Raw genomic sequence first — 25,457 nt, forward strand, 5'->3', positions numbered from 1 at the left:
CAATGTAAGGTCTGAAATACTATTTCATTTTTATCTAAAAATTACTTTCAGCTTGTCGTACATCTCATTTGTATTGGAGGCAAAGCTCGCTGTTCACAATTACCACTAGTTAATCTTATCAGAGAAAAAAATTCAATTACATTTATCAAGGTTATTCCACAGCCAGGTTATTGCTTAAAAAAAATGAAGTTCCTTTGCTAGGACTGTAGACATTATATTCTTTTCTATGTGTTTGTTAAAAATTGAACACTGCCTTCTGTAAGAACTACCAATATACTGTTCTAATAAAGTAATATTCGACAGGCTCTGGAATAGGTCATTAGCACATAGATTATAGAACTTTGGGAGGCAGGCTCATAACTGTTAATAGACTTCAAATCGCAGCCCACGCTGACATTTAAAAAATCTAGTTTCAAATTTGATAACAGATTACCAGCAAGGCTGGAAGCCAGCCACATGATTAAGGCAATTTAAATGCTTGCAAAGTGGCAAGATTAAAATCAAATAAGTGCTGATTTTTTCTGCTTCATTTATCTTTCACTTGTTTCACTCCCTTAACTACGTGTGAAGATGGACTCTGGGTAATTTCTTTTGCACCCATTATCCTGGGATAATTTTTTTTTGGGGGGGGGGTGGTTGTTGGGGTTGTGCGCAAAGCATATTAATTGCCACACCATCAGACTGAAAAGGGACGCCTGACACATGTAAGTGAGATTTTGAGACTTAGCAGGGAGGCTTGCCTTAAAACATGCTGTGCTCAGGAAGAAAAGCCTACTCATCCTGCCTGGGTAGCTAACTGTTGAACTAGTAGACTTGCACATGCCCAAGGTGAAAGAAAACAAAAAAAACACTCTTGGGAAGCGAGCAGTAAGTTAATGAGCTGCCTCCGACATGTGGCATGATGGAGTCGCAGGTGGCTGACAAGAGCTAGGCTGGGTTAAGAAAACAGTATTCATCATTCTGCTGCTGCCGTCTCCTTTCCCCTCTATTCTAGAGGCGCCAGAAGGTTTTCTATGATGAAGATTTGGTCTAAACACAGCAAATGTTTGTTCTTGTGCAGTGTAGAGGTCAGTGCTTACCATGTGTCAAATGCACTACCAAGAAACTTGCTCCCATGCTTCTGGCAGGAATTTATTTTGGAAGAAGCACTGTTTGTAATAAGATGTGGCTTGAATACAGTCTAGCACTAAACCTTTGCATCTGCTACACATTCCATGCAGACCCTTGAAGACCTATGCCAACAATGCCATGTCATGAAAGCAAAATTAATTTTCGCAGTAGGTCACACATGCAGTCATGTCCCCTCTTCAAATCCCCTCTCCGATATTATAAAATATGAAACACATCTAATTTCTATCTTCAAACATTAAAAAAAGACGGTAATATTCATAGCTGATTGACTTTTTGGGCTTGTCTTTTGTTTAGAAAAAAATCAATTTAACTGTTTGCTTGCTGATTTCCTTGCAATTTTATCATGGTTCCCATTTACTCTTAATATTGAAACCAGATGTTTCCTAAAGTACAGGAGGCTTCTCAGTCTCAACCCTTGATGTGCTTAACAGAGAAAGCACTTTGATTTTTTAAAAAATTACACCTTAAATTTTTAATCCTTGACTTAAAATTCCTTCGTGCCCTGGCTCTAATTTATCTCAGCAACCACCTCAATAACACAGTAGCTCAGTAGTTAGCACTGCTGCCTCACAGCACCAGGGTCCCAGGTTCACTTCCAGCCTTGGGTGACTGTCTGTGTGGAGTGTGCATATTCTCCCCTTGTCTGCGTGGGTTTCCTCTGGGAGCTCTGGTTTCCTCCCACAGTACAAAGATGTGCAGGTTAGGTGAATTGGCCATGCTAAATTGCCCCATAGTGTTAGGTCAATTAGTCAGAGAGAAATGGGTCTGGGCGGGTTACTCTTCGGAGGGTTGGTGTGGACAGGTTGGGCCGAAGGGCCTGTTTCCACACTGTAGGGAATCTAATCATAACAATTTTGTCCACCAATTCGAGCACGGAGTCCACCTTCCTCTCAACTTTACTCTCCTTCAGCTGCCTTGGGTTAACTCTCTTTAAAATATTTTCTAATCTACTCTTCTCCTCTCTTCGTTTTGAAAACCTTTTACAGAAGCCAACTTTTTAACTGACCCTTTGGTCATCTCTGCCGTTGTGCAATCCAATTTACTTTTCTTCTATTCCAAGATGTTTCTCTGCATTAAAGGCTCCATTGAAGCTGATGTTGTGGATATGTGTCTGATGCCCACAAATGATCAATTTAGTTTAAAAAAAAATTAATTTGCCGGTTAGAGTCATAAAGTCATAGAGATGTACAGCATGGAAACAGACCCTTCGGTCCAACCCGTCCATGCCGACCAGATATCCCAACCCAATCTAGTCCCACCTGCCAGCACCCGGCCCATATCTCTCCAAACCCTTCCTATTCATATACCCATCCAAATGCCTCTTAAATGTTGTAATTGTACCAGCCTCCACCACTTCCTCTGGCAGCGCATTCTATACACGTATCGCCCTCTGTGTGAAAAAGTTGCCCCTTAGGTCTCTTTTATATCTTTCCCCTCTCACCCTAAACCTATGCCCTCTAGTTCTGGACTCCCTGACCCTAGGGAAAAGACTTTGCCTATTTATCCTATCCATGCCCCTCATAATTTTGTAAACCTCTATAAGGTCACCCCTCAGCCTCCGACGCTCCAGGGAAAACAGCCCCAGCCTGTTCAGCCTTTCCCTATAGCTCAAATCCTCCAACCCTGGCAATATCCTTGTAAATGTTTCCTGAATCCTTTCAAGTTTCACAACATCTTTCCGATAGGAAGGAGACCAGAATTGCATACAATATTCCAACAGTGGCCTAACCAATGTCCTGTACAGTCGCAACATGACCTCCCTACTCCTGTACTCAATACTCTGACCAATAAAGGAAAGCATACCAAACGCCTTCTTCACTATCCTATCTACCTGCGACTCCACTTTCAAGGAGCTATGAACCTGCACTCCAAGGTCTCTTTGTTCAGCAACACTCCCTCGGACCTTACCATTAAGTGTATAAGTCCTGCTAAGATTTGCTTTCCCAAAATGCAGCACCTCGCATTTATCTGAATTAAACTCCATCTGCCACTTCTCAGCCCATTGGCCCATCTGGTCAAGATCCTGTTGTAATCTGATTGATTTGATCTGAGTTGCATCTCAGTTGTCATCGTGTGATTTTGTTCTCATTCTGAGTCAGAAAGTTGTAGTTTCAAGTCCCACTTCAGATACAGAATCTTGACTGATGTTTCTGTACAGCACTGAGCGAATTTTCAAAAAGACCAAGAAGCAAGGCCACATTTTCTCTTTTAGGGCAATGCAGAAGCTGGCATTATGTTCCTTCAAAGACTAACGGTGGGGTTCTGCCCTAAAATTCTGGATAATATTTATTCCTTAGCCAATATTATCAAAACCGACATGTTACATTGTGGTTTGTGAGATTTTTCTGTGTAGTAATTGTCTCCCTGACGTTACAACAGTGACTATTCATTGGTAATAAATAGCTTTGGAATATCATGAAAGGTGCTATAAGAGTGCCTGGCTTTCGTTTATTGTGTATTATTTTGAGTTTCTTCACAGAAGTCCAATTTGATTGTGTCTATTCCTTTAACAAATCAATATATCTGCACATTGCCTGCACAATTACGTTTTCTTGCCACTGCTTTCGGGCTTTCATACTAGTCATCAGTTCAAAGCGTACAACAATATTTTCCTAATACATTTTTAAAATAATCATTCAAGATCCCATGATAGTCTTATTTGAGGACGATGGTTTGTCAGTTTAGTCAGATTCTCTACATCTTCAATAGTAAGTTTGCATTTGATCTATGGGTGATAGTTATTTTTCATAGATTTATAGATACATACAGCACAGAAAAGGCCCTTTGGTCCATCAAGTCTGCACTGACATAACTACCACTAAAAGTGTGCTAATCCCAATTTCCTGCACTTGTCCCATATCCGTGAATGCTGTGATATCTTAAGTACTCAAATCTATTCCTTTGCTATTTAACTATCACACACAATATAAATGTTTAGGTCTTCTTTACTTCTCCTGTGGTCTTAAGAGGAATTGAAAAAATAGCATCCATAAGTGGGCTTGAAAGGAAATGACTTTAGTAATGAAACATTTTATTTTAATTCACTTAAAAGATGTAGCCATTCACTGGCGTACTTATTTAATTAGCAATCTGATTTGCAAAGATCTGGAAGAATAAACATGAACTGCACAAGGACTTTCTGTCAAGAGGTTTACATGTACTTTTCATATATCAGCATTAATTAAAGAGGATGATACTTTAATTTAAAATGCATCATGTACAGTTCATTGATTTTGCAGATGAACCTTATTTATTTATAAAGGGTTCTGTGAAGGGGTAAGTTGTGCAATCATCAGTCCAGGCAACTGAAACACTTTTCCAGTTGAGGAGCTCATGTTACCTATAAACACTGCTCACCTTATGTCTGAAGTGTATGTAAAGACTAGAATGCCCTGATACAAGAGCATGCCTAGTCTCAAGGTGGCACGATCACTGCACAACCGTGACAGGTCTACATTTATTTCCTTGTAGCCCCTCAACGAAATAGCCAAACGGCACTGAATCATGGCCAATTTTATGGTGGAGGCGTATGCTGCTTGGGAATGCTGTGAACCTGCCCAGATTCCTTTCATGTCAGATCATCTTTATCCAGCAGAGCGTAAGTTTGTTCGCTGCATTATTCTGGGTCAGACTCAAGAATAAGTCCGAGTTATGAGGACAGAATTATAACGCATCGCATGACTCATTGCCTGTGGATGGGGATTAATTAACATTATTCTGCAGGATTTTAATATTTATAAGTTAGCAACAACTTTTGTTGCCCTATTTAGAAAATCTACTGAAAATTAGACGTGTCTGTCTGGGAATGTAGGATTGTGGAATAAACAACAGAGAATAAGGTACATCCTAAGCAGTACAACTCTCAGTGGAATGGAGAATAGGAGAGATCCAGGCTCTGTGCTGTTTCATTTTCGATCTTACATCTATGTGATTATTTCTGCGTGTTAATAATAATCATCAAGAATGGATTCATTTGACTATTTTCTTGAGATCTTGTCTTCCTGCAAGGCTGTAGCTTGTCAGGTTTGTGATTGCAGCTAATGAAATGGTGTACCTCTTATATCTGTGCCTTGGCTTATATTGAAACAATTGTGAATTAACGGTGTTAGAAAAACGGATAGTGATATAAATACTCAGCAGGTTTAGCAGCATCTGTGGAAGGAGAAATGGAGTTAATGCTTCATGAGATGTCTTCAAGTGGCGTGTGTTATATGCAAGCTGACAGGCAATCCTTAAAGGAACTGCTGCAGGATGTACAGACACAGGTGAGTTGGGGGTAGTGCAATGGTAGTGTCTCTTCATCTGGGCTAGGAGGTCCTAATTTACATCTCTTCTACTCCAGAGGTCTGTAACAAGTTGGTTAGAATATATCTAAAACAGGCAAGTTGAACTTCTATGGTGAGGTCAGAAAGACCAATGCTAGTCCTGCTGTGAAACCCTTGGCCCTTTCTGGGATCATCTCCCCTCACCCCAACTGACCCCTCATGGAGTAGTTGGGTTTACAGACTACTTCTGACATGCCTGAACAGCCTGGCACGGGAATGAATCACAACCAGGAACATGAGTACCACACCAATATCACTACGTAGCCTCTCATCTGAAGTTCAAGGAACTCAGACACATGAAATTCTTCCTGATTATTGGGACACGCCAACAAGATTTATAATAGTGATGCTAGAGCTCTGATGACAGACTGAGAGTTTTCCAGTGAATTGTGGCTCAGTGGTTAGCATTGTTGCCTCACAGTGCCAGGGTCCCAGGTTCAATTCCAGTCTTGGGTGACTGTCTGTGTGAAGTTTGCACATTCTCCCCGTGTCTGTGTGTTTCTTCAGGTGCTCTGGTTTCCTCCCACAGTCCAAGAATGTTCAGGTTAGGTGGATTGGCCATGGGAAACGCAGGGATTATGTGGGATGCTCTTTGGAGGGTTGATTTGGACTCAGTGGGCTGATTCGCCTGCTTCCATACTGTTGGGATTCTAACATTCATCCTAATGCTGGGTCAGGCATTTCTGGGTACTTACTTCAAGCGGCTGTTTGGGCTTTTGTAAGGATCTATGTAACAGTCCAAACTGACCTGATCTACCCCATCCTAAGCAGTGGCATCCAACAAAATAGCAGTTTGGTAAAGAAATTCTGAAAATATTCTTGTGGAGCCAGGAGAGACAGGACACATCTCCCTTCACAAATCACCATTTTGACACTTTTCCAATTGTCATTGTTGTGGGAAGTAGTGTTGAGCTGTTGATGGTTTATCTTGTTCAAAATGGACAACATACTGAAGAAGGCACAACATGTATCCACAGCTCACTCAACTAGGACAGGAGCTCAGAGGTTTGGTTGGAAACTTGATGTTGAGTGAGAGTTATGGGAAGGGTGGGTGCAGTGTTCGTATTTCTGCACTGTCTTGGAAACAGTAATGTTTTTTTCCCTCCAAATTGGTCAAATCATGGCTGAGGGAGGTGCTCCCTGTTGAATTATGGTTGACAATTGGGGCTGAAAGCTGGAGGGTCAATAGGAGGCTCTGCATCTGAGAAAGAGACTCAACCTGTCATTCAGATAAGACACAGTGAGACAGCGGGCACCACCTTGAAAGGTTTAAATGGAAATTGGTCTCACCAGCAGCTGAGCCACAATTGTGACCTATGGCTATAGCAAGGCAGGTGTAGAGAGGGCCTCAAAGCCTGCCTGGAATGCTGACCACACCATGCCAACAACCTGTCTGTCATTAGGAGTGTGCCTCTAGTTCCAATGCCAGTAACCTACCGTAGTCAGCTCTGTGCTACTTGTAGGTTGATTTCCCTTCTTATCTCTGTCATGCCTCCAGGAAAGTGGTTCAAAGGCATGATGGTGCTGACAAATTAGTACTCATAAACTTCCAAATTCTCACCCCTGTGTAGGAGGCAAAATTCAGGTCCTTGTTAGTGTGGCTTGAGGCCCAGAAATGCACACTCAATGATTAACACTCTCTTCAGGCCTACTTCTACCTCACAGATTCGGTACAGGAAGTCACAGAGTGATACCATGGGGGTTCTGATAGACCACGTGGCCATGTATTATAGATATTGGGAAGGAAAATAGAGTTGAGGCCCAGAGGAGATTATCAACAATTGTATCAAATGACAGAGCAGACATGAGGGACTGAATTGCCTATTCTTGCTGCTCATCCCCATGTTCTTATGTGTAAGGGAGCAAGGCTTAGCATGATTTAGCATGTATTCCATGAATTCATATTTCCACAATATTAGCACTAATCAGGCTTATTCTGCCTATAAATACTCCAAAATTCCCTATGGTTGGGGAAGAATGACAAGTCAATAGATTAATGCAGCAGTAAGGATCATTGTAATTAAAATATAGCGGGAAGGGTCAGTGATGGAAAACTTAAACATGTGTCAGAAGACAGTGCTAGAGTTCATAAAAACAGTAAAAGAGAATTGAATTAAGGGCTCCTTATCTGAATGTCTGCAGCATTCTGAATAAAACAGATGAATTAACTGCTCAAATGCTGTGCATCAGGAAACATTACTGAAAGATGTTGAATAACAATCCCACTAAGTCAAGACAGAATACCCTATACTGACCATCCCTAGAAAAGTGTCTAAAGATATATGATACACACAATAACCCCTTGTAAGCTCCTAAAGTAATTTCAAACTTTGCAATGAATGCTGTTATATTCTCAAGCCCCACTCAAAATCTTAAATGCATTCAGTTCAAAAAGTATTCTCCCATCTAATATAATTGAATGGTGGATGGACATGTCATTGCATCAATTATAGGTCACTCTGACAGTTAGATATTACGACGTGTCATTTTGATAATTGGAGCTTCTTTTCCACTGTTGGAAGGAAAGATGGTTCATAATTGCAGAGACACAACGGTAATCAGAGGAGGATCTCCTAATGTTCACCTTCGAACCATGTATTAGGAGGGCTCTGCGCTACTTGGAGAAGAGTGTGAGCTCAGGTGGAGAATGAATGCAAACAGCAGCCAGCCACCAGATATATTCTTGCCATCGAGTTAACAGGCAAACCTACTGTAATACTGAATGCATTACATTGCAAGTCAGCATCCAGTAATAAGTGACAAAGAGATAGAATAGAGTTGTACTACAGCTTGTGAAACACATGTTTTACGTTATGTTTCATGCAATCCTGCTGCTAACATTCTTAGATATTCCTTTAGCACCTTTAGGCTGTCGATATATCACACATACACTCTTAGAGGCTGCTGGCTTTTATTACTGGTCTCCACCATCTTTAATCAATTCTTGCCCAACAGGAATGTTCTCTCACTCTCTTCACTCCTAGCATATTCCTTTATTTACATTTATATATTAAAGTTGCCTGGATACAAGACTCTAGAGTAGCCAAAGTTGTTTTTAACCTTCTTTCACAGCAATGGCTAGACCAGCATTTAATGCCCAGCCCTAATTGCCTGGCAGGAGTTATTGGTGAGACACCTTCTTGAACTGAAGCATTCCTTTAGATGGAGTGGGAACACTCACAGTGCTGGGATGCAGGGAGTGTCAGGACTTTGACTCAGCGATAGTGAAGGAATGGCAATATATTTCCAAGTCAGGACAGCAAGTGACTCAAAGGGGGCCTTGCAGGTGGTGGAGCTCCCTTCACCTCCTGGGTGTAAGAAGGTGACATTTTGGAAGATGTTGCCGATGGAGCTGTGATGAGTTAATTCGGTGCATCTTGTAGATGGTATACACTGCTGCTACTGAGCATCGGTGGAGGAGGAAGCAGCTGTGCAAGGTGGGGATTGGGATGTCAACCAAATGGATTGGTTTGCTCTGGTTGGAGTCTTGGGTTTTGATGGAGCTGCACTGATCGAGGCAAGTGGCGAATAATCCAGATTTGTTCTTTGTAGGATGGTGGACAGGCTTTGGTGAGTCAGGAGGTGAGTTTCAGGTCTTACAGACTGCAAACTGCTCTTGTACCCACCGTATTTACATGGCTGCCCTAGTTCAGTTTGGGTCAATGTTAGTCCCTATTGATAGTGGAGCATTAGTGATGGTAATGCCATTAAGCATCAAGAGGGATGGTTAGATTTTGTTTTGTTGAAGATGCTAAATGTCTGGCACTTCCATGCTTCAAATATTACTTACCACTTATCAGACCAAGCCTGGATATTGTCCAGGTCTTGCTGTATTAGAACACAATCTGATTCAGTATTACAGGAATCACAAATGTTGCAGTATCATAAGCAAATATTGCCACTTCCGACATTATGATAGAGGGAATATCATTGATAAAGCAACTGAAGATGGTTAGGCCGAGGACAATACCCTGAGCAGCTCCTGCAGTGATGTCCTGGAGCTGGGATGACTGACAACCACAACCATCTTCCTTCTTTCCAGATATAACTCCAACAAAAGGAACATTTTCCTCTGATTTACATAAACTCCGCTTTTGTCATGGCTCCTTGACGCCATGTTTAGTCAAGTTCTGCCTTGATGTTAAGTGCAATCACTCTTACCTCACCATGAGGCTTGGATTCGAGTCCCACGTATTCCAGAGGTGTGTAATAACATTTATGAACAGATTGATTAGAAAATATCAACTTTTAGCATCTCCTGCAACAATGAGCTGGGACTCCAATGATTGATTTCCAACAACACGACCATCTTTCTTTGTGCAAGGTATTACACCAACCAATGGAGAGTTTTTCCATGAATTTGCATTGATTTCAGTTTTCCTCAGGCTCTTTGATGCCATACTCAGTCAGCACTGTCTTAATGTCAAGGGGCAGCATGGTGGCCCAGTGGTTAGCACTAGTGCCTCACAGCACTAGGGACCTGGTTTCGTTTCCAGCCTCAGGCAACAGTCTGTGTGGAGTTTGCACATTCTCCCTGTGTTTCCTTCCACAATCCAAAGATGTGCACGTTAGGTGAATCAGTCATGCTAAAGTGCCCATAGTGTTCAGGGATATGTTAATTAGGGGTAAATGTAGGGGAATGGGTTTGTGATACTCTTTAGAGGGCCAGTGTGGGCTGAAGGGCCTGTTTCCACACTGTAGGGATTTTATGAATTCAGTACGCAGTCAACCTCACCCTGATCATTTTCCCATGATTGGACCAAATCTGCAAATCTGAGTGGTCTTGGAAGAATCCTAACTGATCACCAATGAGCAGGTTACACTTGCATTTCTGCTGCCACTTGACAGCACTGAAGATTGGTAACATGGTGATGGGAACCTCAGGGCAAGGCTGAGATGGGCCATTCATGGATCATGCTGTCTGAAGACAGTCGCAAATGACTCAACCTTCCACGTGTTGGATTCCCCCGTCATTAAAGATGGAGCCCTCTGTTCCTGTTAGTTATTAAATTGCCAACCACTGTTCATGGTTAAATGTGCTAGGACTGCAGAGCTTAAATCTTACTGCACACTTCCTTATCTAACTCTCTCAGCATAACACTTCAATTAAATGTAATTATTTAGAGACCCCTTAGATGCATTTGTCCAGTCCAACTCAAATATTTCTGGTGGCATGGAGTTCCACATTTCATGCAGAGAAGTAAAACGTCTCTGAGCTGCCTCCACAGCAAATATATTCGTATTAAAAGTAAGGAGACCATACTCTAGCTGCAGTCTTGACAATATCTTGTGAAGTGTAACCAGACCTCCCTACTTCTATACTCCATTCAATAAAGGCCAACATTCCACTCACCTTCCTAATTTACTTGCTACACCTCTGTGTCAACATTTTTGAGTCATGCACACGGGCACACAGAACTCTTGTACTGCAGTGTTCTGCAGTCTCTCACCATGTAACTAGAGTTAGATTTAGTTTTAGACTTTATCTTCTCTGCTTTTCTAGTCTGCCTGTCGAAAGTGGACAATCTTGAATTTTCCCACATGAGACGCCAACTGTCAGATTCTTGCCTACTGACAGAACCTAACTGTATCCCTTTTCAGGCTGTTTATATCCTTCTCATAATTTGCTTTTCCACCCATCGTTCTGCTATTTGCAAAATTGGCTACAATGCAGTTGGTTCCTGCTACGAAGTCATTAATATAGATTGTAAATAGTTGAGGGCACTAATTACTTCACCAGCCTGAAAACATCCCATTTATCTCAACTGTCTGTTTTTTGCTAGCGAGTCAATCTTTGATCCACACAAATTTATCTCTGCCAACACCATGAGATCTTATTTTGTGGTAATTCAAGTTTTGATCTGTGATCGGGGCAGGAGGGTATACTGTATGTGAGGCAGGCATGGGGATGCAGGAAGCCTTAGTCCCTGCCTTTATCCAACAGCTATGAAGCTTTTTCCAGCTGTATGGATGAGTTTGGGGACTGAAGGATGATCAAACTGACCGTGGTATCTTGGTACAGGGAATCATTCACTTGTGGGAGGAAACAGCAATATATAACTGGTAGGGGACAATATACTTAAGGGAATAGATAGCGATCTCTGCAGCCATGACCATGAGTCGCAAAGACTGTGTTGCCTGCCCGGTGCCAGAGTTGAAGCAATCTCCTCAGGTTTGCAGAAGAACTTGGAGTGGGAGGAGAGAACTCTGGTTGCCTTCCAGGTTGATCCCAATGACACTGAAAGGACGAGAAAGAAGGTTTGGCTGTATAACTTGAAAACTTTACCTCTTTACCATCCAGCTTCTGACACATAGTTCAGTTAGTCTTAATTTCATTCCTTCCTGTAAAAGGAAGCTGTGCTTTTTCTCTAAATTCCTGCTGCAAAATTATGAGACATGGGTAAGGATATTTTCCGTCACAAGTTGCAATTCTGTGATAATCACATTTTGTTTTTTAAGAATTTATTTTCAGGAGGCTTGTAAGGTCCAATGGCTGCTCCGTCATTGCCCTCGGAAGCAGGTCCTTGGCTCATTGTTCATTGATGCTTTATCCTCAGCCATTTCCCTCGGCTATTTGCTATTACCTCCCACTCTTACGGGCAGGGCAAGAAGATTGAAAAATGTGTTGTTGGAAAAGCGCAGCAGGTCAGGCAGCATCCGAAGAGCAGGAGAATCGACGGATTGGGCTTCCTGAAGAAGGGCTTATGCCCGAAACGTCGATTCTCCTGCTCCTTGGATGCTGCCTGACCTGCTGCACTTTTCCAGCAACACATTTTTCAGCTCTGATCTCCAGCATCTGCAGTCCTCACTTTCTCCTATGTCCTAAGATTACCTCAGGTGGAACAGCAATCAGTGCTTTTGGTCTTATTTTTAACCACACACTAGTCAATCTAGGCAACTAAATCAACTAGTCTACTTATTGCTAGAACAAGCTCAGTAAGACCTGAAATATAGGAGCAAAAGTAGGCCATTTGGCTCATTGAACCTGCTCCACCATTCAATGATGTCGGGGCTGATGCTATAATCCTCAGCTCCACTTTCTGTCTTTTCCCCATAACCCCTTCATTCTCTTACAGATTGAAAATCTGCCTATCTTTGCCTTGAATGACCCAACCTCTACAACCCCCTGCTGTAAAGAATTCATAGATTTTCTAGCCTCTGGGTGAAAAATTTCCCCACCTCTGTCTTAAATGGGTGACCCCTTAATTTGAGATCATGCCCTCTGGCCCTGAACTCTCCCATAAAGTGGAAACAACCTGACCTCGTCAGGTTCCCCCAAGGGTCTTGTGTGTTTCAATGCATGAACTGTTCTCTGCAGCGCCTCCAAAGCTAGTGTGTCTTTCCTTAGATAAGGAAACTCAAACCGTATTGCAGCTGTGGTCGGACTAGTGCCGAAAGCAGTTCAAACAAGGCCTTTCTGTTTTTATTAAACAAACAACTATGCATACTGGAAATCTGAAATAACAAAAGCAGAAATAACTGGGGAAACTCAGCAGGTCTTGTAGAGAAGAAAGAGAATTAAAATTGAGTTCAGTTCTGAAGAAGTGTCGATGGACTTGAAACATTAACTCTGATTTCCTTCCAAAGATGTTTCTTGACTTGCTTGGTTTCTCCAATAATTTCTGATTCTCTGTGCTTCCTATTTTCATATTCCATTCCCTTTGAAATAAAGGCCAACAATGTGTTTGCTTTTCTTATTATCCTCTGAATTTGGATGCAGGCTTTTGTGACTTATCTACAAAGGCTTCCAAATCCCTCTCTGCTGTAGCGTTCTGGTATCTTTCTCTATTTAAATAATATTTAGCTCCTCTATTCTTCCTGCCAAAGCACATTACCTGACATTTTCCCGCATTATATTCCATTTGCCAAGTTTTTAGTTCACTTGCTTAGCCAGCCTGTATCTCTCTGCTTCCATCTATTTTTCATAGCATCTGCAAACCTAACCATACACAGACGAGGAATGGCACTGTATAACTTAATATGCAATGAAATAGGGTTTCATTCATTCTCATCATCGTCATGAATTGATAGCCCAATATTTTTCAATTAATAGATGTCTATAATAATGCTTTTGGATTGAAATAGAGTGACCCTTCACATCTCACAATATTGCTGAGGAGGAACTTTTTCGTTAGGTTCCAAACTGGCACATCATTTATCTGAATTCAGGCATAGCCCTATTCTCAGTTGAATTCTGGAAACACACTACTGCTCCAGACTTACTTTATAAAGGGGTTTACTGCAATATATCTTGAGATTTTTCACTGTCGTCCTCTTTAAAGTTGTCTCAGATGTGCTGTTTCTTTCCTGGTCTGTGCTATAAAAATTTAACAAGGTCTGGAGCAAGATTCTACCTCCAGGGTCAGGAATCTAACAGGTTAACCACTTCTGGGTCCTGACCCTGCACAGTTGGGGGAAAATAGTCACAGGACCTGGTTTTCCCTAGTGCATGCTACTACTTGGTTTGAGGATTCTTTTGGTAGCCAACCAGTGGTGGCAAGACTTATCAAGAGTGGGCCTCATTTAAAAACATCATGGCAGCCAATGTTGTGGATCTACTAGTGCTGATACAAAGAATCATTGCACAGAAAGAGGCCACTTGGCCCACCATATCTATGCCATTTGGGTCATCCACAGGTTCTACTGTAATTGAGGTTCTGGCATTGGGCATGGAGGCCAGCAATGCCCTTATCTCTCTCTCTCCATCTGCGATTGAAAGATGAGAGGGCAGAGAATTTGTGGGAGAGGGTTCACAAAGCAGGAGGGAAAGTGCCCGTGTTCATCACTGGCATAGAGGTGGCAGTGATGGAATTTGTCAAGCTGGCTACCAAGGATGGGCTGCATGATCGGGGAATGGGTGGACAGAATGGGTGATGGAGGATTGGGTAAAAGATATCATAATCTAGAATTTACTCACAAAGTTTGGTTGATGGCATGGTATGCTGGTCTGGTGAGTGATGAAGGAGGCATCTTCATGCAGGCATGAAGACATCTTTGTGTTCATAGACCAGTTAAACATTGAAGGGGTAGAAGTGCTTCTTGATGATGACTTTCATTGCCTGGCCATGTTGCCCTGAAAATGGAGGAATCCAGCAGTGGAGGCAAATCCGACTGCATTTTGTGCATGTGAGCTCCAATCTGTTAAATGATGTGCCCAGCTAAGACAACTAGGCCATTAGTAACCTGCGTCATGAATAGAGTGCTATCATATGCCAAACACTATCAAAGCTTGCTGCTGATCCTTGGAAGCAGCCCCAGACTGTAGGGACTTCGAAGGCGACTCACAGGGTATGAAGAGAAATCTCATGTAGCCTAAGATCTATCTCATTGGGGGGTGTGAATGGTCTCCTGCAGCAATGACTCTCTGACATGTGCAATTAGCTTCTTCCTTTGTGATGCATTTGATGCGTGCATAATCTTGGTACGTTCCTGCTCCTCATTCCTTTCCTCAAATCTCCTCATGCCTGAGGCTCTTCACTTATGCCTGAGCATATTGATCCTCAATGTAACTCATCTCCATTTCCGCCTATCTGAATACCATGTCCCTCTGTCACTCTGCTTGCCGTCTGGTGCACCTACAATGCTTACTGCCTGCTCCCCTCTAATGTTGGCCCCACAATCGCAAGAGGGCAAGGACTCCCTGCATGGCCCAATCTCTCTCAGATCACTTGCTCCTCAAATTCGGCTGACCTGGGAGCACCTGTGTGCTGGTGGCTGGGTGCCCCTATTCTGCCCTGCACCTAGTATGGGCTTGATTTGAAGTGCATAGTGCAGCCAGAACGAGTTCCCCATTACACTGTCACTCCTCCTTTCACCCAGACTGTACCCTGATCTATTGCGTATCTTGTAAAGCCAAAATTCCAAGCTGGCTCCTGATGAGAAAATCATGAGATCATTAACAAAACCCTAGTTTCAGAATTGAATAGGCCCCGCTCTGCCACTGTTGAAACAAAATTACTGATTGGCAGAACTGCGATGACAAGTCATCTCAATGGCTAGCTGTGCTCATGTTTGTTTGTGTTAGCTCACCTCCACTCTTGCCCCATCCCAGAGGAGGTGGGTGGTGGAGGCTGGTACAATTACAACATTTCATAACATCATAGAATCCCTACAGTGTGGAAGCAGGCCCTTGGCCCATTGAGTCCACACCGATCCTCCGAACAGCATCTCATCCAGAACCACCACCCCCTATCCAATCCCTGTAACCCCGCATTTCCCATGGTTTACCCACCTAACCTACATGTCCTTGGACATTATGTGGCAATTTAGGATGGCCATTCCACCTAACCCGCACATCTTTAGATAGTGGAAGGAAACCAGAGCACCCATATGAAACCCAAGTAGACACGGGGAGAATGTGCAGGCTCCTCACAGACAGTTGCCCAAGGCTGGAATCAAACCCAGGTCCCTGGCACTGTGAGTCAGCAGTGCTAACCACTAAGTCACTGTCCCGCCCACGATTTAAAAGGCATCCCGATGGATTCATGAATAGGAAGGGTTTAGAGGAATATGGGTCAAATGCTGGCAAATGGGGCTAGATTAATTGAAGATATCTGGTCGGCATGGATGAGTTGGATCTAAGGGTCTGTTTCAGTGCTCTATGAGTCTATTAGGACCTAAATATCCTGTCCCTGTTCTGCTACAAATGTTTGACGTACCATAGACATCTAAAGGAAACCTTCCTAAGGAGTCTTTGGCCAATATCTGTGGACTTTTGAAAACAGTAGCTTGACTGATAAGTTGATCCGTTATAATTGGGAGGCCAATATATGTACAATCAACAAATCACCCAGCTTTAGCAAGTTATTTAACTGAGGTTACTAGCTTTTTATTTACCTATTGAACATGAGTATTCTGCGTGACATTTAATGGCCCAGGCAAACAATTGTTCCCTGAGAATAAGAAGATGTGTTCACCAACCCACTAGACAGCACTTAATAGTCAGAGAGGAATGTGTGGTAAAATTAAATATGTAAACAGTGTATTTGTCCCTGATCCTGCTGAACCAATATTCCCCTATATCACCTTTCTCAGAGGGCTTATGGTGTGACAGTTTACAGTTCATTCTATTCCAGCAATGTCTGAGGAATGTTTTTTTTGGGGAATTGATACTTTAAGAGACCCAAGGTTAACTTGCCAATGTAAGCCACTCCATGATTGTCCCATGGGCCTCCCCTTCAGAAGATGTCACTGACTCAGATCCGCTCAAATGCATTCATCATCTATTGGCAGCTGCCCATAAATGCATCTTGATTAGATGGAAACCCCCAAAGCTCCAAATAAACTGGAGTAACGAGGTAACTTTAAAGTCCACTGCTCCGTTTTGAGACACATAGTCACTGCCCTCACTAATAGCATGTTGCACAAAATCTGCGACCTTGTCTTAACTTACTGTAACAGAGATTGTGACGAGAAAAACTAAACAAACTGCTCATTAGGGACTGGAACGTTGGACCAGAAATTCCAAATTGTCAAGAAATATATGAAATCTGGTACTAAACATTATACTGCTTTTGGATCAACTCAGATTGTTTTATTTCCAGCTTTGCAACTTTTATGTCAAACGACTGTCACTGATAAAGTTACCTTTCACAGTACGACTTCCTCCTGGATTTTTAGGGTATTTTTGATAGTTGTAGAGTTATGACAATCCCTTCCAAGTTTTGATGATCAGAAATGATAAGTGTGTAACCTGTTGTCTTGTGACCTGTTATATTCAGTGATGCAGCCTGTTAAATCTGTTACAGAAATAAATTGTCGAGAGTCATAGATTCACAGATCTATACAGCATGGAAACAGTCTCTTAATTCCAACTCGTCCATGCTGACCAGATATCCTAAACAAATGTAGTCCCATTTGCCAGCATTTGACCCATATCCCTCTTAACAATTCCTATTCATATATCCATCCAGATGCCTTTTAAATGTTGTAATTGCACCAGCCTCCACCACTTCCTCTGGCAGCTCATTCCATACATGTACTACCCTCTAAGTGAAAATGTTATCCTTTAGAACACTTTTAAATCTTTCCCCTCTCACTTTAAACCGATGCCCTCTAGTTTTGGACACCCCTACCCTGGGGAAAAAATCTTAACTATTCACCCCACCCATGCACCTCATGATTTTATAAACTTTTATAAGGTCACCCCTCAGCCTCCAATGCTGGAAAACAGCCCCAGCCTATGCCCTATAGCTCAAACCCTCCAACCCTGGCAACATCCTTGTAAATCTTTTCAGAACACTTTCAAGTTTCCCAACATCTTTCCGATAGGAAGGAGACCACAACTGAATGCAGTATTCCAAAAGTGGTCCAACCATTGCCCTGCACAGCCGCAACATGACCACCCAACTCCTATATTCAATGCTCTGACCAATAAAGGAAAGCATACCAAATGTCTTCTTCACTATCCTGTTGACCTGTGACTCCACTTTCAAGGAACTATGTACCGGCATTCCAAGGTCTCTTTGTTCAGCAACACTCCCCAGGACCTTACCATTAAGTGTATAAGTCCTGCCCTGATTTTCTTTTCCAAAATGCAGCACCTCACATTTATCTAAATTAAACTCCACCTGCCACTCCTTAGCCCATTGGCATATCTGATCAAGATCCCATTATAATCCGAGGTAATCATTTTTGCTGTCCACTACACCTCCAATTTTGGTCTCATCTGCAAACTTACGAACTTTACCCCTTATGTTCAATTCCAAATCATTTACATAAATGACAAAAAGCAGTGGACCCAGCGCTGATCTTTGTGTCACACTGCTGGTCACAGGCCTCCAGTCTGAAAAGCAACCCTCCACCACTACTCTGTCTTCTACCTTCAAGCCAGTTTTGTATCCAAAATAGCTGTATTTCATGTGATGTAACTTTGCTAACCAGCCTACCATGCAGAACCTTGACAAACCTCTTATTGAAATCCATATAGATCATGTCCATCGCTCTGCCCTCATCAATCCTCTTCGTTATTTCTCCAAAAAACTCAATCAGGTTTGTGAGACATGATTTCCCACGCACAAAGCCAAGTTGATGATCTCTAATCAGTCCTTGCCTTTCCAAGTACATGTAAATCCTGTCCCTCAGGATTCTCTCCAACAACTTGCGCATCACCGATGTCAGGTTCACTGGTCTCTAGTTCCCTGGCTTGTCCTTATCACTTTTTTAAAATAGTGGCACCACGTTAGCCATCCTCCAGTCTTCCGGCATGTCATCTGTGACTATCGATGATACAAATATCCCAGCAAGGGGCCCAGCAATCATTTCCCTAGCTTCCTAAAGAGTTCTAGGGTATACCTGCTCAGATCCTTGGGATTTACCCAGCTTTATGCATTTTACGACATCGAACACATCCTCCTCTGTAATATGGACATTTTTCAAGCCACTGCTATTTAATTTCCCAAGTTCTCTCGCTTCCATTTCCTTCTCCACAATAAACATTGGCGCAATATATTCATTTAGTGTCTCCCCCATCTCTTGCGGTTCCACACTAGGTGGCCTTGCTGATCTTTAAGAAGGCCTATTCTCTCCCTTGTAAGGGACCAGGCCAGACCTTCTCAAACACATTTCAAGAAACTAGCCCAGACCCTAACTTTGCTAATTGGTGAAAGGTTGATAATCTATGAATGATGCAGCTGGCCTAATCGCTTAGTTTTAAACAAAACAGAATTTATTTGCAAGATTACCAAATGAAACACAAACAAAAGAGAACATGATATACAATAACGTAACCTAGCCAAAACCCCAACAAACTATTCCAACTTAATGATGCTGTGCCAAATTCCTCCACCAACCCCCAAAACACCCCTTGGCAAAAAAAGGTAGAATCAAACACAGGATCTTACAGGAGAGAGAGAGATGGCAGGGGGATTCAGCATGGAACATCTTCTTCCATGAAGCTGTTTCTTGGGCCAGCAGCCTCAAAGCTGACTGCTTGCTAAAAGCAAAGCAAAGCAAACCAAACCAAACCAAACCAAACCAGAGTAAAGCTGAGCTGGGAGAACTGGCCATTCCCCTTTCATTGTACGAGTATTTTTTAAAACTTGAAAGTTTATGCCTGAAGCAGTATCTGCTGGCTATAATCAAACTGGCCCTAAAACCCTTCAGGTCAGACCTCTCAACACCTGTGTCTTTACGACCGGCTCCTCGGATGCTGCCTGGCCTGCTCTGCTTTTCCAGCACCACACCTTTCAACTCTGGTCTCCAGCATCTGCAGTCCTCACTTTCTCCTCCCTGAAAAAAGCCAAGGGCAACATAACCATGTTAAAGGGGCAGCATCATTCTACTCTAGTTACCCTTTTGCCCTGAATGTATTTGTAACATCTCTTTGGATTCTCCTTAACCCTATTTGACAAAGTTACCTTATGTCCCCTTTTTGCCCTCCTGATTTTCCTCTTAAGTATACTCCTTTATACTCTTCCAGAGATTCACTCAATCTCTGCTATCTATGCCTGATGTATGCTTCCTTCTTTTTCTTGACCAAAACCTCAATTTCTTTAGTCATCCAGCATTCCCTGCATCTACCGGCCTTGTCCTTCATCCTAATAGGAACACGTAATCTCATTTTTGAAGGCATCCAGCTTTTCTGTGAACATCTGCCCCCAATCAATTTTTGAATGTACTTATCTAATGCTGTTAAAATTGGCCTTTCTCCAATTTAGAACTTTAACTTTTAGATCCAGTCCAATCTTTTTCATCTCTACTTTGAAATTAATAGAATTATGATCACTGGCCCCAAAGTGCTCCCCCACTGACACCTCAGTCACTTGCCCTGCCTTATTTCCCAAGAGTAGGTCAAGTTTTGCACCTTCTCTAGTAGGTACATCCACATACTGAATCAGACATTTTTCTTGTACACACTTAACAAATTCCTCTCCATCTAAATCCTTAACACTATGGCAGTCCCAGTCTATGTTTGGAAAGTTAAAATCCCCTACCATAACCACCCTATTATTGTTACAAATAACTGAAATCTCCTTACAAGTTTGTTTCTTAATTTCCTGCTGACTATTGGGGTGTCTATAATACAATCCCAATAAGGTGATCATCCCTTTCTTATTTCTCAGTTCCACTCAAATAACTTTCCTGTATGTATTCCCAGGAATATCCTCCCTAAGTACAGCTGTAATGCAATCCCTTATCAAAAACGCCACTCCCCCTCCTCTCTTGCGCCCCATCAATCCTTCCCATATTATTTGTATCCAGGAATATTGACCTGCCAGTCCTGTCCATTCATGCACCACATTTCTGTAATTGCTATGATATCACAATCCTATGTTCCTAACCATAGGAACCATAACCGTTAGGCCTCTTGCATTGAAATAAATGCATTTTAATTTATCAATCATATCTCATTCTCTCCTTTATTCCTGCCTGTCCTGACTGTTTGACTTGCTTCTTTTCCCAACTGTACCAGTGTCAGATGGATCTCTTTGCTCACTATCTCCCTGTTTCCCACTCCTCACCTTACAAGTTTAAATCCTCCCGAGCAGCTCTCGCAAATCTCCCTGCCAGTATATTAGTCCCCTTCCAATTCAGGTGTAATCCGGCTTTCTTACACAGGTCACTTTTACCCCAGAAGAGATTCTAACAAGTCTGTAAAAGTAACAAAATATATGTTCAATTACATTTAAAAAAAAAAATTCTTCATACGATGAGTGTCACTGACTGGCCCAACAAATATTGTCCACTTTGAACTAATCTTGAGAAGGTGTGATGAGTTTCCTTCTTGAACCAGTACAGATACACAACAGTGCTAGGGATGGTGTTCCATGACTTTGACTCAGTGACATTGAAGGAACAGTGGTATATTTCCAAGTCTGGATGGCAAGTGGCTTGGAGGGGAACTTGCCAATAGAGATGTTCCTCTGTTTCTACCATCCTTGTCCTTCTAGATTCTGCAGGTTGTGGGTTTTGAAGGTGCTATTGGTGAATTTCAGTAATATGTCTTCTAGATGGTATGCACTGCTGCTACTGAGCATTGGCGGTGGAGGGAATGAATATTTGAGAATGAGCTATACAATCGTCAGCGCATGTCCCACTTCTGAAAATGGTGGGAAGGTCATGGATGAAGTAGCTGAAGATGGTTGGGCTTAGGAAACTGCCCTGAGGAAATCCAGCAGAGATGTCCTGAAGATGAGATGACTGACCTCCAACAAGCACAACTAGAGAGTCATAGAGTATTTATAGCCCAGAGGGAGGCCATAGCCCCATCCTGATCATATCAGTCATCAAACATCCATCCAATCTTATTCCATTTTTCAATATTTGGCTTGCATGTAGTGGCATTTCAGGTATTCATCTAAATTGTTCTAAATGTCTTAAAGGTATCCGTCTCCACCATCCTTTCAGCCAGTGAGTTCCAGATACCCACCACTGTCTGGGTGAAAAACTTTTTTCCTCAAATCCCCTCTAAACCCCCTGCTCCTTACCATAGAATTGTGCCCCCTGGATATTAACTCCTCTGTTAAGAGAAAATGTTTTTCCCTATCTCCACTTCTTGAGTCTCTCAGAACTTTGTAACCCTGAATCAGGTGCCCCAGACCTTCTCCGCTCTAAGGATAACAACTCGAATGTATCTGGTCCCTCTTCACCAACGCAGGCAACATCGTGGTGAACCTCCTCCAAACCCTGTCGAGTGCAATCAGATCCTTCCAATGATGTAGCAACAAGAACAGCACACAGTACTCCAGCTGTGGCTGAAGTAACATTCTATACAGCTTCACCATAAACTCCTTGTTCTTGACTAATTAAGGCAAGTCTTCAGATACCTTCTTAACTGGCATTTCCCTTTGTGCCAGATATCACTCAAACTGGTGGAGAGTTTTCCCCTGATTCTCACTGGCTGTAGTTTTGCTAGAACTCCTTGTAACCACACTCAGTCAAATGTGGCCAAGCAGAGTCACTCTCACTTCACCTGAAGATTTCAGTTCCGATTCCATCTTTACAACTCGCTGTAATGCGGTTGCGAGTTGAGTGACCATGGTGGCACCTAAACTGAGCTTCAGTGAGCAGGTTGTACCTAACCATGTGCTCCATGGTAGAACTGTTGATGACATCCTCCATCACTTTGCTGTTGATCTAGAGTAGACTGATGGGGTAGTAATTTGTGCTGCTTTTTGTGTATAGGACATACCTGGACAGTTTTCCACTTGGTTGCATAGGATGGGGAAGGAAATTGCAGGGGATGGGCACAATTGAAATATGGAGCTTATTCATGGAGCTGTTGCATATCCTTGATAAGTATGTACCTGTCAGGCAGGGAGGCAATGATCGAGCGAGGGAACTATGGTTTACTAAATAAGTTGAACCTCTTGTCAAGAGGAAGAAGGGGGCTTATGTAAAGATGAAATGAGAAGGCTCAGTTAGGGGGCTTGAGAGATACAAGTTAGCCAGGAAGGACCTGAAGAGTGAGCTACGAAGAGCCAGGAGGGGACATGAGAAGTCTTTGGCAGGTAGGATCAAGGAAAATCCTAAAGCTTTCTATAGATATGTCAGGAATAAAAGAATAACTGGTTTAAGATTAGGGTCAGTCAAGGACAGTAGTGGGAAGTAGTGCATGGAGTCTGAAGAGATACGAGAGGCAGTAAATGACTATTTTTCATCAGTATTCACACAGGAAAAAGACAATGTTTTCGAGCAGAATACTGAGATACAGGCTACTGGACTAGATGGGATTAATGTTCACAAGGAGGAGGTGTTGATAACTCTGGAAAGTGTGAAAATAGATGAATTCTCTGGGCTGGATGGGAGTTATCCGAGGATTCTCTAGGAATCTCTGGAGGAGATTGCAGAGCCTTTGGCTTTGATCATTGTCTACAGAAATAGTGCTAAAAGACTGGAGGATAGCAATGTTATCCCTTTGTTCAAGAAGGGGAGTAGAGACAACCTGGTAATTATAGATCAGTGAGCCTTTCTTCAGTTGTGGGTAAAGTTTTGGAAAGGATTGTAAGAGATAGGATTTATAATTATCTAGAAATGAATAAGTTGATTAGGGATAATCAACACAGTTTTGTGAAGGTTAGGTCTTGCCTCACAAACCTTGTTGAGTTCTTTGAGAGGGTGACCAAACAGATGGATAAGGGTGAAGTGGTTGATGTGGTGTATATAGATTTCAGTAAAGTGTTTGGTAAGGTTCCCCTTGGTAGGCTATTGCAGAAAATGCAGAGGCAAGGGATTGAGGGTGATTTAACTGTTTGGATCAGAGATTGGCTCGCTGTAAGAAGTTAGAGAGTGGTGGTTGATGGGAAATGTTCATCCTGGAATTTAGTTACTAGTGCTGTACTGGTAAGGATCAGTTTTGGTGCCACTGCTGTTTGTCATTTTTATAAATGACCTGGATGAGGGTGTAGAAGGATGCGTTAGTGAATTTGCAGATGACACTAAGATCGATGGAGTTGTGGACTATGCAGAAGGATGTTACAGGTTACAGAGGGACATAGATAAGCTGCAGAGTTGGGCTGAGAGGTGAGAAATGGAGTTTAATATGGAAAAGTATGAGGTGATTCACTTTAGAAGGAGTAACAGGAATACAGAGTGCTGGGCTAATGGCAAGAGTCTTGCTAGTGTAGATGAGCAGAGATCTCAGTGTCCATGTTCATAGATCCCTGAAAGTTGCCACCCAGGTTGATGGGTTGTTAAAAAGGCATACAGTGTGCTAAGTTTTATTGGTAGAGGGATTGAGTTTCAGAGCCATGACATCATGTTGTAGCTGTACAAAACTCTGGTGCGGCCGCATTTGGAGTATTGTATATGTTCCAGTCGCTGCATTATTGGAAGGATACGGAAGCATTGGAAAGGGTGCAGGCGATATTTAATAGGATGTTGTCTCGTATGGAGGGAAGGTCTTATGAGGAAAGGCTGAGGAACTTGAGGCTGTTTACATTAGAGAGAAGAAGGTTAAAGGTGACTTAATAGATGATCAGAGGATTAGATAAAGTGGACAATGAGAGACTTTTTCCTCAGATAGTGATGGCTAGTATGAAGGAGCATAGCTTTAAATTGAGGGGTGATAGATGTAGGACAGATGTCAGAGGTAGGTCCTTTACTCAGAGAGTATAAGGGCATGGAATGCCCTGCCTGTAACAGTAGTAGACTCACCAACATTAAGGGCATTTAAATGGTCATTGGATAAACATATGGATGATAATGGAATGGTGTAGGCTAGATGGGCTTCAGATTGGTTCCTCAGGTCGACACAACAGTGAGGGCCGAAGGGCCTGTACTGTGCTGTAATGTTCTAGGTTCTAGGTTGGGTTAGATCCCGTGGTTAGAGCTGTGTGAGAACAACTTGGTTATTGTTGTAGTAAGTTCTGGAACATGTCTTCAGTACTGTGGCTGGACTGTTGTCATGACCCATAGCCTTTGCGTATCCACTGCCTCCAGCTATTTTTGCTATCATTTGGAGCGAATCAAATTGGTTGAAGACTGGCATCTGTGATTCTGGCGATCTCTGGAGGAACTTGAGGTAGATCATTCACTCAGCCCTTTCGGCTGAAGATCGTTGCAAATGTTTCAGCCTTTTGTTTTGCACTGATGTGCTGGGCTCTCCCAACATTGGGATGTTTGTGAAACCTCCTCCTCCAGTGAATTCTTCAATTGTCCATCAGCCTTAATGGCTGGGTGTGGCAGGACTGGAGAGCTTGGATATGATCAGTGGCTGTGAAATCATTTACACTGTCTATAACTTGCTGCTTAAACTGACCTGACAGTAATCTTACTTTGTAGCTTCAACAGGTTGATACTTAATTTTTAGGTATGCATTGTTTTGCTCCTGGCATGTCCTTCTACACTCTTCATTAACAGCGTGGATCCCTGGTTGAACAATAATGGTCAAGTAGGGATATGCTAGATTGTAGGGGTGTAAATTGTACTGGAGTATAATTCTTCAGTCGCTGATACAACACGACACTGAGTGGTGCCCAGTCTTGAGTTGCTTGGTCTTGTCAAAGTCTGTCCCATTTAACACAATGATAGTTCCAAACATCAAAATGGAAGCTTTTCTCA

Source organism: Chiloscyllium plagiosum, unplaced genomic scaffold, assembly GCF_037043375.1.
Source record: "Chiloscyllium plagiosum isolate Xiang-an unplaced genomic scaffold, Cpla_swu_hap1 HiC_scaffold_23, whole genome shotgun sequence".
In the NCBI taxonomy this organism is placed as follows: Eukaryota; Metazoa; Chordata; class Chondrichthyes; order Orectolobiformes; family Hemiscylliidae; genus Chiloscyllium; species Chiloscyllium plagiosum.